This window comes from Dermacentor silvarum, chromosome 11 (genome assembly GCF_013339745.2).
Source record: "Dermacentor silvarum isolate Dsil-2018 chromosome 11, BIME_Dsil_1.4, whole genome shotgun sequence".
NCBI classification, from domain to species: Eukaryota; Metazoa; Arthropoda; class Arachnida; order Ixodida; family Ixodidae; genus Dermacentor; species Dermacentor silvarum.
The window spans coordinates 71,827,379-71,842,368 of NC_051164.1; the positions used below are offsets into that span (position 1 = coordinate 71,827,379).

The following is a 14,990-nucleotide window of genomic DNA, read 5'->3' on the forward strand; positions in this document are numbered from 1 at the left end:
AATTCTGTAACTTGACGCTTGATTACAACCTGTCTCAAGTCATTAACCAACCCACCCGTGAGACCAACATATTAGATCTAATACTTGCAACAGCACCAGAAACCATAAACGAGGTAACACGCTTGGATGGATTCAGTGATCCCCATTTACTTCAGCTAAATTTAGACATTCCAGTTCCGTGTACGGGCTATGTGACGAAGAAAGTTTGAGATTACAATAAAGCTAATTTCTCAGCTATCAACACCGAACTTGAAACGTTTTACCATGCATTTTTTACCTTCATTTCACAGCCGAGGCATTGAAGAAAACTGGAGACTCTTTAGAGATAGGGTTTCATCTTTGGTCAGCCAGTATGTCCCTCTAATCATAATAACTAAAGATAAATGTAACCCTTGATTCACTAGGAAGCTTAAGCAACTAATTAAGGAACAAGATAAGCGGTTATATCAGACGGCCATGCGTGCGGGTACCCGTTCACCTTGGGATAGATACAATGTCTGTCTAAAATCATATTGCTCTGCCTTATCCGCTGCGAAAGATAAATATTTTACACATGAGCTTACATCACTTATGAAAGCTAATCCTAAGAAATTTTTGAAGCAAATATGCCCTGATCGCGACACTAGTTCCATTTCCCTACAAAGTAACAGCACTCCCATCCCAGACAATAAGTGCCCCGCTACATTCAACACCTTCTTCTCATCTGTGTTCACTTCAGAAGTTCACTCTAATCTTCCTGAAGTTCCCGATCTTGATTACCACTACATAACACCCATTGAAATAACTGAAGAAGGCATCATGTGTGTCTTAGATAACCTTAAAGTATATACTGCAACCGGTATTGATGGCCTTTATTCTAAAATAATAAAAGATACCTTTTCAGTGTCTAATAAATTTTTATTTCACATTTTTCAGCCATCCTTAGCTACTGGAATACTACCCTCTGACTGAGAGATAGCTAAAGTAATGCCCATTTTTAAACCTGGAAACAAAACCTCAGCTGAAAATTACCGTTCTATATCTCTTACGTGAATTTGCTGCAAAATGCTAGAACATATAATCGCATCTAATGTTTTAGTCATCTCGAGCACAATAACTTTTTTACGCTATCAACATGGGTTTAGAAAGAATCATTCCTGCGAAACAGAGTTATTCGAACTAACGAATGACTTGCATTTTAATATGAACGATAACCTGCAAACTGATTGTATACTTCTTGAGTTCGCCAAAGCGTTCGACCGCGTCGTTCCCTGCCGCATGATTTCAAAATTATCATCACTCCGTCTAGACTCGTTAACTTTATCATAGCTTCGTAACTTCCTTTCGCATCGCCAACAGTTCATACTTGTTAATAATCTGTCCTCTAATCTTTCCTCAGTTACCTCGGGTGTGCCACAGGGCAGGGTAGTTGGTCCATTATTATTTATCTATATAAATGATTTACGTAATAACATTTCTTCCGGTATGCGAATTTCCGCGGATGATTCTATCGTCTACCGCCCCATTAAATCTGCTAATGACCACCTGGCACTTCAATCAGATCTTTATCTTATCAAGGAGGGGTGCAAGACATGGTTAATGACACTTAGCGTATCGAAATGTGAAGTCATCTCGTTTAGCCGCAAACATAATCATTCTAGCAATACATGTAATATTCAAGACATCTATACTGCCTCACGTCTCCCATTACAAATATCTCGGTGTTATCCTTTAATCAGATCTTCCATGGTCATTTCATATCACATTCATCTGCGCCGTCGCCTCTAAGTCTTTAGGGTAGCTGCGCCATAACCTCAGAAATTCATCTGCTAATATTCGCAAACTAGCTTACCTCACTTTTGTTCGCCCACAACTTGAGTTTGTTTCCTCCATTTGGTCGCCCTATCATAACAACATGGTGACCACATTAGAATCCATCAAAAATAGAGCCACACGATTCATCTGGAGAAACCATAGCTACCATTCAAGCGTCACTCAGATTAAAACTGATCTTTCTCTCCAATCTTTAGGCACAGGCCGTGACATCGCTCTACTAACATTATTTCACAAGTATGTACACTCCAATACTCCAGTAGATTATGTTCCATTCACCTCGATGTCCCATCTGGCACGTCCAAAAGATTGCACAATAATTTGAGTTTTACACGGATCTATGGTGACACTTCAACTTTTAATTCATATGCACTTCCACGAGCCATCAGATTATGGAATAACCTACCAGACAACATCGCATCTCTGTCTGATCCTGATACATTCCATCAACAACTTATTACACATTTCACTGAGACCATTGTTTAGCATGTCTGAGTTCATATTTTGAAGTTTTTTCACCCCTGATTTCCTGTTAAGGATTTCGTTTCCTTTTTGTTTGTTACATTTTGTTTGCCTTACATCTCCTATAACACGCTTTGACGAGTTATGTACGTATCCATGCGCTTTTTATTTTATTGTGTTCTTTAAACTGTACACCGTATCTCTTCTTGTTATTTCCGCATTGCTTAGTCTTCTCTTCTTTACTGTATTATGTGCTCACATTTTCTTTTAAATTTGCATTAAAAATTTTACCATGTATTGTACTTTTTCGTTTTCATCTGGTTGTGTATTCACTGTTGGGATTATTCCCCCCCCCCCCTTACGCAATGCCCTACGGGCACTTCAAAAAATACATACATAAATAAAAACCGCCACTCTTTCTCTGTGATAAACGCGGAAGAGTCGCTCATGCAAACCCGCTCGTTCTTTTTGATATAAAACGCTTCAAGCAGTTAGTGCTGCTATTGCTGCTAGTGCTGTAAAACAAAGGCGGGCAGCGGTAGCAATCTTTCACATGCAACGCCATGTTGCTTCCTGTACCCGATCGAAGCGTGTTGTGTTGTCTGAGGCGTTCATTTAAGCATTGCCCTGCCTGGCCGATATATACTTTCCCACAAGCCATGGGGATTGAATAAAGCACCCCCACCGCGCACTTAGTGAATTCTGTTCGGTGCTTGGTTTTGCAGGCTTAATCTCGTTCACGGCCGGAGATGCGGGCGCAAAGGACAGAAAGCTTTCGGGGGGCCGAAAAGACCAAGTTAACGCCGAATTTTTGGGACACTATTTTCAGCCCGTGGGAAATTTTATGAAAGTTGGGAATCATCTCAATGTTTCTTGTCTCTTCTAATGGGCGATCTGAATTCTCACGCGCTTTCTTCATTTTTCTTGCCATATACATATAAAGAACATATAAAGCGGATACAATTGATATATCACTTGGGGCTCTAAAAAAACGAGGGATATGTGAGTAGAGCTTTCGCGAAACCGTTGTATCTAATGTAACAGATTCACGTAAGATATTCACTGGGGTTGCAACTAGAAAACCCACTAATGCCTCTACAAGCCCTCGCGGCTCTGGTTCTTCCTCATTTGCGGGACCCATGAAAACAGTGCCTCTCCAGCGCTATTGTGTTTGCAAGTAAGTCTTTGTACTTGCGATCGGTGACTTTCGCAGAGCGAGAAGAGGAGCTTATCCAGGGCTACGGCGAGGTGACTTTATCTGTTGGTGCTTTTCAGGAGGAGTCCTTGCAGAGAATACTACTGCTGCTCTCGGATACATGATCGCGTACGACAACTTGCCTTTGAGCACAACCATGGACGGCTTCAAGACGTTCGTAAAGGCATCGCAGCCACTCTACAAACCTCCCACTGAGCCTACTGTCACAAAGTGCCTCGAGGCGAAGTACGAAGAGCTCAGGGCACATTATGGACGGAGAATTCAAGCAGCTGATCATCTGAACCTCACGGCTGATATTTGGATGCATGAGAGTACATTGCGGTCGTACGGCCTCACGGTTCATTTTATATAAGGTAAATATTTTCTGGAAAATTTGAAAAAAAAAACTGAGAAACCGTTTTTCTTTGGCATGACGCGTAACAATATGTTCTCGGTACGTACTCTTATAAACAATGCCTTACTGTTTTGGGTACCAAACTAGTGAATGTCGAAACTGGCGTTAAGTACATGCCAGAAAGGAAAACAAGTTTGAATCGTCGCGTAGCAATGTGTGAATTGTGGGAAGAGTGGAATATTGGCAACAAGAAGGTCCGGGCTGTCATCACAGATGGTTGGCGGCACATTAAGACAGTTGTAAGCGAAGAATTTGGTGCCGATAAGCACATTTCCTGTGTAGCCCATCTTCTAAACCAACTAGGTCAAGCTGCCACCATTGGTCTTCATTCTGGCGTTTTACGTGCCAAAACCAGTTCTGATTATGAGGCACGCCGTAATGGAGGGCTCCGGACTAATTTTCACCACCTGGGGTTCTTTAGCGTGCACTACAACCCAAGCAAGCGGGCGTTTTTGCATTTCGCCCAGCAGTGTCCAGAGCCCCTTAGGAAATTGAAGCACGTGAGGTTCTGGTGGTCCCGGAGGAATAACAAGTGGCTGAGGTTGTGCTGCAGAAAGTCCTTGATATCGATGCCCCCGACGACGACGGTATGCCCCTCGTCAACCTTCAGCCGCTGCTAACGAAAGTGAAGAGGACTGTTCGCTTCTTTCGCAACAGCGATGTTGCGTCGCGAATATTGGTGGAAATGCAGATCCAGGACGGCAAGCAGGAGCATGATGCATTAAAATTAATCCATAAAGTCAAAACCAGGTGGAATTCTTGCCATTACATGTTGGAACTGTATCGTTTGGACGGAATCCAAGAATGAAAAGAACGTTTATTCAGGAAACACCCAGGGTATATATAGTCAACGGCATTCACAGGCACGTGTTGCCGTAATCTTCGTGCTGTAAATCAGTTCACGCTGATACGTGCGACGCATGCGTAGTCTGCACGATGCAGGAACGCTTCTTGAAGTTGTCCGAGCCTATCAGCCGGGTGCTCTTACAGCTGCGGAGGGCGAGAGAAGCCAAGCGGCGAAAGCCGCCCAATCTAATCTCTTGTTTCGAGCTTGACGTCCTTGGCGAAAGGACCTACTAAAGCCGCTGGAGGAAGCCACGCTTATGGTTTCGAAGGGTCGTTCCGTGACACTCAGCGATGTAATCCCGATGGCGTATGGCGTAAAGCATGTATTGTCTTTACTCCATAATTCAGAGTTCGAGTGGCTACTCTGTACGCACATACACGCCGGCAGTTCGTATGCCACTATGTCCGTTAAGCATGCCTGAATTTACACTGTTGGACAGCATACATGCTAAAAGAAAAGTGGCATAAAAAACATTGTTGTCTTTAAAATGTGGTAAATTTTGTTTTATTTTATTTTACAGGGTATCGACAACTTCCAGCCCCGTCACCCCATCACTCTCAATATGCAGCAAAAGCTGCTCTCAGAAGTGAACACATGATTTAGTGGCATCGAGCACCTGCGCCCATACGCTGCCGCAACGATTTTGAACCCGCGATACAAGAAGTATGTTTTCGAACATCCTCACGTGGTGGCAATGATCGCCCGGCACTTCAGAATGTTAACAACATCATCTAATTATTTATCGCAAGGAAAGGCAATAGGAAGAAAAGCTTTAATATAATTTTGACTAATAAAACATTGGGCAGGTGGAAAAGTTTCTGAAACGGTTGGTGCTCTAGAAGGGGATCTTGCTAGGCAGAATACGGCGCCTCCTCTTATGGTATCTGGACCGTCGTTGACCAGACACTTCGCTGTAACTGCACAGGTAAAAGGAATCACGATTCGGAAAGCCCAATGCCTTCGAAATTGAAGGCATACCGTAACAACCTAGTCGTTGATCATCGCGCCAATCCCAGTCCACTGGAGACATGGCACAGCATGCGCGTTGGTTTGTAGTACGTATTTGAAATAGCGATGGAGTTTTTGTCGATTACAGCAACATCTGTAGCTTCGGAGCGGCTATTCTCACACGCTGGTTGCTTGGCCAGTCACAGAAGGTGCCGGATGTCACCCAAACACCTCAGTCAATTAACATTCCTTCGCTCTGTGGAAAAGAGCATGTGGTTCAATAACATGATCCTATAATTTTCTCCTTTCCCTATTCATATTGCAATTTTTTGCATACTTCAGTTACTACTCGCCTTTCACTTGCGGAATGTTTCGTAATTAGTGCCATTTTTTTCTATTTCTTGTTTAATCTTACAGGGTTTCACTCGGTAAGTGCCATTTTTAACATATATTGTTTATTCCTTCACCAGTCACTAGTGGCAATTATAGTTGCCCTTTAACAAATTAAGAATTCTTGATCCGACATTTATACGCTTGTATTTGTTATCCTGGTCCCACCTTTCAAACGTTAAAATAGGTACTTGCATGAGTACATAACTGTGTTTCAGCCTCTTTAAAGTGCCCGGACTAAAGAGTCTATTAATCGATTAATCGACAAAAAACCCCGCATCGAAAGCGATTATTTAAGTACAGGCTAAACCGACGAAACATAAATAGTAAGTCGATTAAAAATGTAACCATCCATTCCTAACATATAAAGATGTATTTACACTATTTACAAAAGAGACGATACATAAACAAGATGGCTGTCGAGACCGAGCCCACCTTTACATTTCCAATCGTCTTATTCTGACTGACGCCACTCTTGGTGGCGCCGTAACATAACCCCCGTCTAGAAAGGCACCGTCTCGGCGCTAACTATAAGGCACCAACCTCACAAATCGCCAAGCTGACGCAATATCGTGTAGGGCCTGGTGTAGCGTGGCATCAGTTTTCATGCAGACGAGCCAATGCATCGACATGGTGTCCTTAGGAGGACAACGGAGTCAGGAGCGAATCGAACGTCTCGATGTCGGCTGTCGGATCGTATCTTCAGCGCGGCTTGAGAATCAGTGAGCCGGGATCCGGCAATCTGGCGAGCCGCGTGAGCCCGGGCGAAGGCGTCTTGGGCATATTCAGTGGGAGTGGTCGTCGAGGAAGGAAGCAATGTTTCAAAGGGCAGGGTAGGGTGGCGACCGAGCAGAAGGTAAAATGGTGAAAAGTCAGTGGTCTCGTGACGGGACGGATAATAGGCGAACGTCACGAAGGGTAACGTGCTATCCAAATAACTGTGGTCCTCCGAAACGTACATAGACAGCATTTCTGTCAACGTGCGATTGAGCCGGTCAGTGAGTCCGTTTGTGTGAGGTTGGTAGTCGGTGGAATGCTTGTGCTCGGCAGAGCAGGAGCGAAGGTCTCCAACAACTGGGGACGGTAAGGAGCCGCCGGGGTGCGCCGTGATGGATGATGATGTCATATAAAAGGAAATCCGCCACCTCACTGGTACAGCTTGTGGGCAAAGCTGGCGTGATCGCGTACAACGACCCACTTATTGCCAGATTTCATTGTCGGAAAAGGGCCCAGAAGATCGAGACCGGCGCGAAGTAATGTTTATGAGGGCACATCGATGACACCTCTACACGTCAACTCGCCTTCTGACTGGCGCCACTCTTGGTTGCGCCGTAACAATATTAAGCCTATGCGCAGCCTTTGAACCGCACTTGCAACCTTGCGCAGCGCGATCACATACCGTAGCGATGAACGTACGGGCGCTGAGCCGTTTGACTTGAGCCCTTATGAACCTTATATTATGGAGCTTGATTACTTTGCATAACTATTATCGGAATAAAGGCATTTAGTCGTTTTTGTCATGTGGTGGGGGCGGCGATGGTGACCTTGCTAAAGGCGGGGATAGCCTGCCAGACCTGGCCGGCAATTGCTCTGCCTGAGTGTCTCTTTCCGCGCCAAATATGTCGCCATGTGTCCATCAGTCATGTCTCTCTCAGAAAGGTGAAAGGAATGTGCTACTTTCTCGCTGCCCTTCTTTTCACGGTGGTGCGGGGGACGAGTGTGGTTGCCTTGTCGGCGCTGTAGCAGACGCCCGGGAAAGGAAGCTCAACTACAGATGCATGATGTGTCATCAAGCAATCAGTTGACCGCACTTCTTTCATTTTTTGTCGTTTAATGCGAGCTTCAATTCCTCCTCACCCTCAAAGACGCCGTAAGTTAAATGCGCTGCCACTTCGATTGCACCCTTATCTTAGCGTAGAAACGTTTTGACTATAAGATTGCGTACGATTGCCTACGAACAGTGCAGCTTAGTGAATTCCACCCCTTATTCGCTCGCTCTCCTCCGTCGAGGCGCATTCGTGACGTGGCGTCGCAGTCAATGAGAATTTAGGTTCCGTTCCACTGCCACAGACAACGGCTTTTTCGCTCAATCGGCCAGTTCATGCTATTGCACATAAACTTGCAATTGCTTCAGAATAACTTCTTCTTGGGCTAGTTGGTGTTTACGGAACATGATACTTAGTAGCGCAGAACTCGAAATAAAAGACAGCAGTGAGAGCCGAGATGAAAGAAAAGACGAGCGCTACAATCACAACTATTTATTCCGAAGCAGGGCATCCTATATATACACAAACATACGCATGCGCAAACACATAACCTTGCGCTTAAGAAATCATGTGTTCACAGGATCAAGAGGAGTTTTGACAATCAGATTGAGCGGATTTTAAAAGCCGGCTACCCTCGCTCGGTGTTGACGTCAGTGGGGGAATCTTTGCTCCCGAAGCTGAAAGGCAACAAAAAGCCTAAGGTTGGCGATGAAGTCGAGCGCAACGCTAGAAAAAAGGCACAAGTGGTGCCGTACATTCACAAGGTTAGCCACAACGTTAAGAAGGTGGCGAACAGGTACGGAGTACCAGTGGTTTTTTCCGCCCCGAAAAAGCTGGCCCGTCTCTGCCCTCGACTCACGGGTGGCGCTACGAACGGGTGCACAGTACAGCACGTTCAGCGTTACGTGCATTGCTCCACTGGAGTGGTTTACCTCATTCCCCTCAGCTGTGGCAAGTGCTACATTGGGCAAACGGGGCGCTGCGTCAACGACCGAATGAGAGACCACGCAAATATTCTAAAGAACGATACCTCCGCGCACTTGTCTGCGCATTGCAGGTCTTGTCCATACTGTCAACCGCTGTTTTTTAATGTCAGGATCCTGGGCAAAAGCAAGAACAAAACTGCTCGTGAACTGTTAGAGGCCTACCACATCCAAATCAATGGTCTAGCCTGCGTTAGACAAACGACTGTTACAATATATGATTCTGAAATGAGATTGTTAAGCATATAATCTGACTACACTGCCATCGGCTGACTGGCGCATTTTGTGTATTTTATGCGCTTGCGCATGCGTATGTTTGTGTATATATAGGATGCCTTGCTTCGGAATAAACCATTGTGAGTGTAGCGCTCGTCTTTCCTTTCCTCTCGCCTTTCACTGTTGTCTTTAATTACGAGTTTTGCACTACTAAGTATCATGTTGTAATTGCTTGAAGGTGAAGGCCATCTTCTATGTCGTTCATGGAGTACGTATCGCTTCGCCAAAGCTGAAGCCTGAATTTTAGGGGAAAAAATCTTATATAAAATTTAATTGATCACAGCCTTCGTGGGCTGCCTCATCCGCCTTTTCATTACCTATTATACCACAATGTACTATAAGCCACTGAAATGCTATCACGTGTGGGGCGTTAGATGCCAAGTGCTTTGGGTATTGTTACGGTTGATTGTGTGTTTATTTACAGATGGCTGGCAGAGATTATCGTTCGGGAAGATAGCGGTTGAACTGCTGCTACTCACTGCAGAGACCATCGTCGTTCTTATTTTCTTCAACCTCTCTCTTACGCCGCGTTACTACCCCCGTTTCGCAGATGAAGCCAGCTGGGAGAGTCATTGTTCAGTGTCGGGATAATAGCGCTTAAGATGCACAACATGTGCAAGTTGGGTTTCCCTAGACCGCCGACCTGTAGACAAGAGGCGTGCGACCACGTAATTTAAGTCACTCAAACGGTTTAAAAGGGCGAGCGGTCAAACGTAGCGCGACAGCAACTGGCGGCACAAGCCGCACCTGCACTGTGGTGTCCAATGCAACAATAAATTGCATTTTTGAAAAGAAACTGATTAATGAGCGCTGTCCTGCCGCTGCTTTGAGCGGTTTTGCGATGCCACCGTGCGAAGACGTGCTATCCGTTGGCCTTCTTTGGTAAGCCAGAGTGTCTTGGCGATTGAATCTTCGGTATGTAGAAAAAAACGGTAGGATGCTGTCAAGCTAAGTCTAACGCGATCGGGCATAAGGAAGGTAGAAAGGCCTGTAGTCGGTTGTTTCATGCTTCACTGTGTTATATGCATACGTGATAAATGGCAAGACGTCATCCCAGTTCTTGTGGTCAGAGGACACGTACATGTTCAGCATGCTCCTACCTTCTTTATGCTCGAGTGGGCTTGGTGGAAACAACAGCGGGGCATTCACGATGCGCTCTGCTTGCATACTAGTATACTGCCTTGCTGCTCTCGGTCACCGGAGTGAGCACGCACACGTGTGTGAATGGTGCAAGAGAGCTAATCAACGCAGCATTGGCAAGCAAGTTTTACCGTCGTTCTATCAACCCTGTCAACATGAACTTCGCCGCGCATGTGATACCCGTGAGCGTCATCACGTCATCGGAGCGTACAGCTCCGATGACGCCCTGCGGCCGATCTTTATCGGCTTGGTGGAACCAACGGCGGCACGTTCACAATGTGATCTGCTTACATATTTCCGGTTAGTTATATGTGTACCTGTAGAGACTGCGATAGGTGTCTATTTGTTCTACCAAGCCCACGCACACTGCTCTCCATCGTATGTGATTATTCATGTCTGCAGATTATTACTGTGCGGGGATGTCGAAGGAACTCCCGGTCCTAGCAATGCTCTGATGCTCGAAAAGCTGTTAACAGGTCAACAGGCTATTCGTAGCGACTTGAAGGAAGTGAAATTGAAAACTTACTGAAACTGAAAAGCTTCTGAATAAGTTCGGTGCGCGTTTAGAGAAATTCGAGAGTAAACTCAATAAACTTCAAAACACAATCATGCAGCAACAAAGTAAGCTTACGGCACTGGAGGACTTAAATCGTCGAAATAACTTGGTTGTCTTTGGAATTACGGAGGGGCCGAATGGATCTGAAGAGGTACTTCGGCGCAGTTTCAACGAAGTTTTGAACAGCGAAGCTGTTCAAGCTAGCCGTAAAAAGTATGGTGTTTCACAGAAAGCCAGCCGCGCAGTAGCCATGGCAACCAGTGAAGCCGAAGTTTCTAGAACACCTGACGCAAGCTACACAGTAAAAGTTTCTACACCCAAAAGAGTGTAAAAAGGGTGTATTCTCATTTAACACTCTTGAGTACACTCTTTAACACCCTTGTGCCATTATTTTACAATACTACACTACTACTACTACTAGTAGGGTGCGTACATCTTTAACACCCTCCGATTGGCACCAAGGGTGTTTATTTATGCTCAAGAAGGGTGTAAGTTACACACACAAATACGTATATGCACATATATATGTGTACGCATGGGTCTTTTACAAAGGCTATATATAACATGCCCAGAGCATTGGTGATACTAAAGGCGCTTTATTCGGTAATAAAGTATTCAAGGCAATTCATGTCAAGTGTATATATATCCTATAGTATTAAACTCCATATGTACTTATTGCAATCGGCTAGCTATTATTTTCAATTTAAAGAGCATGCGGTAATTGCAAAATTCAAGTCGGCCTGTACGCAAAATGTACCCAGTAAGTGCGAATTTGGTGAGCGACACAAGTTTTTAAGATATTCCTCTTAAAAAGCTTGCAATGATGTTCTCCTTTCTATTTTTCGAGAAAAACTTTCTGGTACATGTATCTGGAACAATAATGCATTATGCCACTATGATAATATGCCAGGTGTATATTTTGCGAGGCTGGTGCCGCTGACACTTTTTCTGTCAGATGGCTAAACTTCCCATATTGTCTGGCTTCAATTTTGAAATAACAATATGCCCTATCAAAATGTTAATGAAAAAGAAGTAGTTTTATGGATATTAGTCTTCCTGAAATGTACGTTTCATGGCCGCAACCACTAATTATTTATGGTCGCGGCTTTGAACTGTATCACTTGTTATGTTCACGGTGCTGTGTTTCTTTTTCTCTTTATATCCCTGGTGAAATGCCTGGTATATACAGAGTAAATTCGACAGATATTCCCTTTTAATAATCGTGTTAGACGACATGAACATGATTCTACAAGAGCCCACCAGCTGTTCTAGCTTTTAGTCAAAGAAATATGCAAATTACCAGTGTGTTAAATAGATTTTTATTACTTTTTCACTGTTTATGTACTTGAGTACCTTGCAAACAAAGCACAATAAATTATTGAAGAATAGCACTACAATAGAGAATTTGTTTTCACCAGTATCATTTCATCGTATTAAATAAATACGCAATCCAACTGCAAAACTCAGAAACCACCAGTAATCCCAAGGAGCAGACACATCACACTACAACCATGCAACTTTAAAAAAGTTCTGGGTGAAAAAAACTAAGCTTGCCATTTGACATGAAGAAATTAAGAATTAGTAAGGCAAACGCAGTCAATATATGTTTAGCAAAAGGAATGGCGTGCGCTTATAACACGGCGTCCCATGTGCTTATGTATGTACAGTGGCTCTGTTGCAAACTCTGAAAATGAGGTTATAACTTTGTACTTATCAGTTGTGCTAACAACAAACACATGGAAGTGTTCATCGAAGCGAACAGTCTCAAGTAGCTCTAGCATGATCAAAAGCACTTTGTCCAAATAAAACAGTCCACAAACATGCACAAACTCAGGCAAGCTGTCATCTGGAACATTAAGGACAAGGCTGCATCCTAGTCGGTATGATCTGCCATATACAGTCACACAATTTGTACTGAAAGAATTAGTGCACTGCAGGTCATGTTGCGAGATGAACTCTTTAACACAGCAAGGCAGGTGCTCATACAGCACAGACCGACAACCACTTGTAACTGCCATGCTTTGTCATCTCCAGAAATAAAATAAAAACACTGACAGAACTGGTGTCGCATGGCAAGAGTGTGCGAAACGCGCTTCCAATTGTGAGCTTTACGCAAAATATCTTTAAAGTATTGGTGTTTTGCCTCAAAACGCATCGCCGAGATGTTAACTAGTGGTCCAAATTTCTCAATACCAGACGGGTAATGAAAGGCAATGCATCTTGCAAGTAAATGAAGACGATGGAAACAGTGTCCTAAACTCTGCACAAAAAAGGTGGATTTTTCGCTGCAAATGAGCTATGTACGAGACTGGGATTTTGTGACTCATGATGATGTCCACTATTTTTCGAAGAAATAAGTAGAGTTGCCAGACTTCACTCCCCGCTGGTACGAGATCACCCACAAAAAAAGAAAGGTGGCGAAATAGGGCAAAAACTTGAGATGCAGAACCCTTAAGGGTAGTTTTTCCATAAAGGAAATCCTTAGAAATTGCCTCTGGTTTGTTCCTTGCGTCGCACGGATCGTAATTCCATTCATTGATCAATTTGTTCAGCTGTCCGAGTGAAAAACAACCTTGTGAAATTAACAATAATGTGCTTCAATGTGAAAGGTATAACACCTTCATGCAAGTCATGCATTAAATCTAGTGGCAAATGTTGAGATGGGTCAAAGCCCTGAAGTACAAGCAGTGGGCTAGCGTCCTTGACACCGTACAGTGATGCAGTTGGTAGCCCTGCCTTCAACATGTTTAAATGGTGTTGGTCACCTTCTGGCGTTCGCATCACTAAGTCAGTTTCTAAATGCTTATAGTTGACCTCGTGGTGCAGTGCCAGGCAGAATCTACATATTCTCCCTTGATTGAACGACGCCTTAAACCCACCAATTCGGTGGCTAGAAAGGTTATCACCAGTTAATATAAAAACAGACCCTTTCATTAGTCTTCCGTTTGCAACTATGCCATCGTTTTCTGATATGGCCAAATCATCCAGCAAAGGAGCAAGAACCTTGGTAAAGCCATATGTGCAAACGTGCTTGCCATCACTAGAAGCACCAAGTTAATGCCTGAAAGTGCTGAGCGATATTGTACAGCCAAGTTTAGCAAAGAAAAGTACACAGCAGTTAACTTGTGCTTTCCCCGTTGGCTGCCTAGTGGGTTGCACACCTCGAATTCATCTGCGTACAACTGCAAGCAAATCTTGCTCTCGTTACCAGCAAAGAAAGGATGCTTCTTAAAACCACTACCATCAAACACTGAGCACATATGGTCAGGTATATTGACATCACTGTTGAAGTCACCTGAAAGGTGAGGATGTTCCAGAATACACTTTAGCACATCACATAGTGGCACATACTCCATAGTGCCCCGCTTTCCATGAGACTCTCCGAGCATTACAGTTCTCGGCTCAACAAGTGCGAAATGATTTGTCCAGTATGTGTAGCGGCCACATTCGGTCATCAGCCCGCGTAATTGGTCTTTGTGTGCTTCTCTTAGACTGGAGGACATTTCACCATTCAATAGAAGTTTGTCATCTTCCAAGACAGTTGTAACAAATGTGATGACGTCATTTGCTATTTCATTCAGTGTTGACTCTGGAAGACGTCTTACCTCCTTCCACTTTAAAAAACATGATGGAAAGATGCCTTACATAGTCACTGGGAACATCAGCGGATTCACAAGGGGCACCTTCGTTGTGGATTTCTTCTTGTCCCTCCTGGGTACATAAGGTCTCTTCTGCTGCTCCCACACTGCTCTGAGCTGTTTCCACCGGCACATTTTCTTGAAGTTGCTGTTTCACTTGCAACGCTTCACAGTGCTTGCGATACACATGTCTTTTGTATGAAACGGAGAACCTGAAAGTCTGCATGCAACCTTCCAGGCCACACACCCAATTTTCTTCGTGGCCATGGGCTGAGTGCAGGTGCCTGAAGAGCAACTTCAGTGAGAACCTGTGGCAGCCACACCGTGGGTAGCGATAGTAGTGAATGCCTGGCATCTGAAAAAAAGGCATGCCAGAATTACGCGAAGTGTTACCTTTTGTTCTTATCTTGTAGGGAAACAAGCAAGACAATGTACATGTCTCTCCGTATAAAAAAACACTAAGCAGCTATGACATCCTTCTTTAACAGTGAAATTGAAACAATTTTTAATTACAATACATTATTTCCAAAGACAAAATTATGTCATTAGACAAAATTTACAA

The 14,990-nt window shown here is 44.0% G+C and overlaps 1 pseudogene; it reads right to left on the reverse strand.

Annotated features, from left to right (window-relative positions):
- Positions 1–5,606: 5,606 nt before the first annotated feature.
- Positions 5,607–14,783, reverse strand: LOC125941325 (uncharacterized; annotated as a pseudogene).
- Positions 14,784–14,990: the final 207 nt, after the last annotated feature.